Source organism: Prionailurus bengalensis, chromosome B4 (assembly GCF_016509475.1).
Source record: "Prionailurus bengalensis isolate Pbe53 chromosome B4, Fcat_Pben_1.1_paternal_pri, whole genome shotgun sequence".
Classification (NCBI taxonomy): Eukaryota; Metazoa; Chordata; class Mammalia; order Carnivora; family Felidae; genus Prionailurus; species Prionailurus bengalensis.
Window position 1 is genome coordinate 61,618,668 of NC_057358.1, and position 5,510 is coordinate 61,624,177.

The 5,510-nt window shown below is 31.6% G+C and overlaps 1 non-coding gene across 1 annotated transcript; it reads right to left on the reverse strand.

Annotated features, from left to right (window-relative positions):
* Positions 1–229: 229 nt before the first annotated feature.
* LOC122474149 lies at positions 230–335 on the reverse strand. The gene has a single exon (XR_006294833.1). It is a non-coding gene; the product is annotated as a U6 spliceosomal RNA (small nuclear RNA).
* Between the last annotated feature and the right edge of the window lie 5,175 nt (positions 336–5,510).

Consider the following 5,510-nt stretch of genomic DNA (forward strand, 5'->3'; position numbering starts at 1 on the left):
TTATGTAAAATTAGATTCTGTTGGCTAAGGTTTTACTTAATATATTCATATTTGTATTCATAAGAAATATAGGCTCATATTTTCCTTTCTTAGTTCTTTTTAGATTTTAGTATCAGAGTTTTGCTGGGTCATAAATGAGTTAGGCGTTGGTGAGTTGAGTGTTTTGCTCTTCTTTGGGAGAATTTTTGTAAGATTGGCATTACTTTTGCTAGTAGGAAGAATTCACCAGTGAAATCATCCACACTTGGAGTTTTGTGTGTTATCCTTGCTCAGGAGCCATGCCAATCTCCTCTGTATCACTCCAGTTTTAGTATAGGCATTGCCACAGCAAGTACTACACCTGGAATTCTTATGAGAAAATATTTTTAATAATGGATTTGATTTTTTTTAAGATGTATGCATGTACAGGTGTTTCATTTCTTCTGGGTCATTTTTTGGTAAATTCTATTTTTCAAGATTTGAGCACTGTATTTTTCAAGTTTTTTGGCATAAAGTTGTTTATAATATCCTCTTATTATCCTTTTGATGTGCATCCGATATGCATGGATGTCCTCTGTTTATTCCTCATATTAGCAATTTGTGTTCCTTCTCTCTTGTTAAGTGTTAATCAGTGTTATTAATGTGTACAAAGAACTAAAGCCAAAGCTTTGTTAATTTTTCTACTTTATCAATTTCTCCACATAATTTTATTACTTTTATCCTTCTATTTCCTTTAATTTGTTTCCCCTTTCCAGATTCTTGGGTTAGAAGTGTAGGTCATTGATTTTAAATCTTTTTTCTGTTCTTATTTGTATTTAAAACAATATATATCCCTGTAAGCATTGTTTTTGCTGCATCCCACCAATTTTGATATGTTGTTTTTTTATTATCATTCAGTTCTGTATATTTTCTATTGTGTCTTGTGATTTCTTCTTAAATCTTTTGTTTATTTAAAAGCATGTTGCCTAATTTCCAAACATTTCAAGACTTTTCTAGTTATTTTTAATTCCACTCTATAATTTAATTCCATGTTGGTCAGGGGACACACACTTATGATTTCAGTTCTTGGGTTTTTCTGTTGTTGTTGTTGTTTTTTTTTTTCCCTCTCTCTTTTGAAAGAGAGAGAGAGAGAGAATGAACAGGGAAGGGGAGGGGCAGAAGGAGAAGGAAAAAAAGAATTCCAACCCCACTGGGCTCCATCTTACCACAGTGAGATATTGACCTGAGCCAAAATCAGTAGTCCGATGTTGAACCGACTGAACCACCCAGGCATCCCTGATTTCAGTTCTTTGAAATTTGTTGAGATTTGCTTTATGACCCAGAATAAACTTTAAAATAATGTCTACTTTCTCTTCAATTATTGAATATAATGCTCTTTATCTGTGAATTAAGTCACATTGGTTAGTTGTTTTATTCAAATCTTTTATGTTCTCACTGAATTTTTTGTGTTTGTTTTATTAGCTCTTGAGATTGTGTCAAGAACTGTCAATGTCTGAGAATTCATTCCATTTGCAATCCAACAAATAGTTTGCCACAGTTGCATGCATAGCTTTACTGATTATTTGAATTTCATTTTATGTAAACTTCTTTTGTATATACTTTGCTTTTTCTTTATTGTGTGGTTTTCTTTTTTAAAAATATAAGTAAGAGTTTATAAGGTGTTGTTTTGTTATATATTGAATAATGTTCCTTTAACAAACACACACATATATATACTTTAAAATAGCTTTTTTTAACCAAGGATTATTTAAACTTTTCTTATGATGTCTTTTATTGAAAAAGTGTTTTAAATTTTAATCTAGTCATTTATGTAGATTTTTTTTCATGGTTTGTATTTTCTGTATTTTGTTTAGAAAATACTTCCTTAACCCTCAGTCATAGAGATACTCAATTATGTATTTTTTTAACTTTAAAGTTTGCTTTTAATATTGTCTAAAATCTGTCTAGAATTTATTTTTGCATATGATGTGAGTTATCTACTATTTTTTTCTACATGGTTAACCACTTAAATTTTTGAATATCCTATTTTTTCCCATTTATTATCATTTGACCTTTGTCAAAATTCAGATTTCATTTATGCATAAGTCTATTTGGGAATCTGTATTCTGTTTTATTCATCTATTTGTATGCCTTTTATCACTGTTTTAATTACTAGGTGTCCATGACAGTTTTTAATATCTTATGTAAGTCTTTTCATCTTTGTTTTTATTTGTTTTTAGTTTATTTTGAAAGAGAGAGAGAGAGAGAGAGAGAGAGAGAGAGAGAGAGAGAGAGAGAAAGACAGCACATGCACAAGAGGGGGAGGGGCAGAGAGAGAGAGAGGGAGAGAGAATCCAAGCAGGCTTTGCACTGTTAGTGCAGAGCCTGACAAGGGGTTCAAAGCCAGGAACCATAAGATCCTCACCTGAGCTGAAACCAAAAGTTGGTTTAAGTGACTGAGCCTCCCTGTAACCCCTCATCTCTGTTTTTAAAATCTGTTTTTAGTTGTTCTTGTTTATGCCTTTCCATGTGAGTTTTTAGATCATCTTGTCAAGTTTTACCCACAAGAACCAAAACTTACTGAAATTGCATTGATTTTATAGGTTCATTTGGGAGAGAGTTGATATCCTTAAATTTTATTATGTAGGAACATAGCATAGATCTCTACTTATTTGGGTAGATAGTGTTCTTCAATAATTTTATTTAAACGTTTCTTTAAAAAATTTTGTACATGTTTATTAGATTTGTTCCTGGGAATATTGTATTTTTGTTCCTGATACAAATTTTTTTCTACCTCATTTTCTATTATTATTACTGGTTTTAGTTATGCTATTTGTTTTTAAGCATTGATAATTTATCTAGAAACTGTGCTAATTCCTTATATAAATTTAGTATTTTTTATGGATTTCTACTTTTTATGGATTGCTATGAAATCTATTGGATTTTCTACGTAGATATCATCAACAAAGAAAAGAATTTTGTCTTTTGCTTTCAAATTATGAAGGATTTTTTAAAAATAGCATACTGTTAAAGAGAAGCCATAGTAGCAGACATTCTTATCTTGCTCCTGATATATTGTGAATAATTCTAAAGTTTCATCACTTTGAGTGAAGGAAGAAAGAAGAGGAAGGAAGTTCCATTCTACTTTTAGGGTACAGTGTTTTTATTATGAATGTTTATCTGAATGATTCTCTCCATTTATTGATGAATGCATATATTAAGAGATCATATGTCTTATCTCTTTCTGCTAATATAGTGAATAATAATTAGACATTTCATGTTGAATTATCTAGGAATTCCTGGGATAAACTCTATTAATTAAAATGTGTTTTTTTATGTACTACCAAAATCAGTTTTTTAGTATTTTATTTAATATCTGTACATCTATGTTCATAGGTGAATTGGTCCGTAACTTCCTTTTCTTGGACTCTCCATGTCTGCCTTTGGCATGAAGTTTATTTTAATAGATTTTCCAATGTTCCCATTTTTTGAAACATATTTATGATATAAGAATTACCCATTTTTTGAAACTTTGTTCAAAGTCATCTTTGAAGTTACTTAGATCTGATTCCCTTGGGATAAGGTGACTTTTATTTTCTTTAATGTTTTTTTTTTTTTTGGTTTATTGGATTTTTTTCTTTCTTGAGTCAGTTTTAGAAAACCATCCTTTCATCTGAATTTTGACATAAATTTTTTTCATAGTATCGCTTATGATTTTTGAAAACGATTTTCTCTTAGATATATTTCTAAATACATTTTTATTCTATAATTTTAGAAAAGGACACAAGTCCTTAATATACATGACTCAGTGCAACTACCCATTTTCCCCACTATTCAGTAATCCAGGTTAAAATTCTCATTTAATCATTTAAAATTCTAATTGACATGTTTACAAAAAAGACCGAGTATAATTTGATGATTATATTAATCATGGTTTTATGGCAATCATTCCTTTATATGTAAATACATGATTCCTTCAACTGAATAGTATATTCTTGTCAAATTTAGAGAATATTGCTAAGGCACCATATATAATCACATTTTCATAAGACTGGTTCCAAGCAATCTGTTAGTTATAATTAATTGGACTGTAAACTACACAGAAATGAGACAAGATCTGGAAAGTGAAAGATGAGAGTGGTAAAGGCAATGCTAAGTGCCAGCTGGATATGTAAACAAAATGAGCAGTCTTAAGAAAAAAGTGACATCTTCTCAATTAGCAGGCATAAACATGTCAAAATTAACTCTGGAATCTGTTTTGATAAAAAAAAAACCGCTATAAACCAATATGACTAAGTTAGCAGACATTTAAACAATTTGCTCTTTGGCTAAAAAGGATGCTGCTTCCTTTCTCTGGTCACCAAATGCATAAGGTTCAAATATTTTCATTGCAATAAAATGGCTAATTTTTTCTTAGACATTTTATACCATTGTCCATATTGTCTAGGAAGATAATTTCCAGGCTGCTGTTTTTCCTCCAACATCAAGACAGGGTAATTTCTTCATTTTAAATTTATGACATTGGGACACCTGGGTGGTTCAGTTGGTTAAGCATCCAACTCTTGGTTTCGGCTTAGGTCATGATCTCATGATTCATGGGATTCTCTCTTGCTTGCTTTCTCTGCCCCTCCTGTGCATGCACACGCATGCTCTCTCTCCCTCTGTGTCTCTCTCCTTACTTAAAAAATAAGTAAATACATACATACATACATAACTTAAAAATAAAATAAAATTATGACATTGATCTTAATCAAGATCTTAATCTGAAAAATATCATCAATTATTTTGGCCCTTACACAATGATAGGAGAACATGGAACTTCTTATTTGCCTACAATCTCTGAGAATTCCCTGACCCACTCACACATTATTTGATAACACATGAAAACAGGTTAGTGAAAATGAGTTAGAAAGCTCGTTATGTAACACTTCAGAATATCAAGCATCAAAGCAATGGTGGGGTTTGGATTAGATGACTTCTGAGGTCCTTGCCTACTTTAGTATGATTTTATGACCCTAACAGGTAGTGAACCCTGATTTACTTTCAAAAGGAAAGGGTAGAGGGATCTTACCATCATTTTTCTGCCTGGTGACTGAGCTTTTAATTTATATAGTCATATTTTCATTTTAAAGGAAAGGGTATTGAAGAATTTTTTTTATTCATCTACTTTACCTTTGTTGTCTTACCTATACCTTTCTGTGATTTTGGTTCCTCTTCTTTATATATATTTCATTTTTTATTTTTTATTTAAAAATTTTTTAATGTTTATTTATTTTTGAGGGAGAGAAACAGAGTGTGTGTGGGGGCGGGGGAGGGGTGGAGAGAGAGGGAGACACAGAATCCAAAGCAGTTTCCAACCTCCAAGCTGTCAGCACAGAACTCGACACAGGGCTCCAACACACGAACCATGAGATCATGACTTGAGCTGAAGTTGGACGCTTAACTGACTGAGCCACCCAGGCACCCCTATATTTCCTTCTTTATTATTTTACGTTCCGATTTTTATGTCGTCATTATCGTTCACCTGTTTGTTGTTGTTGTTGTTGTTGTTG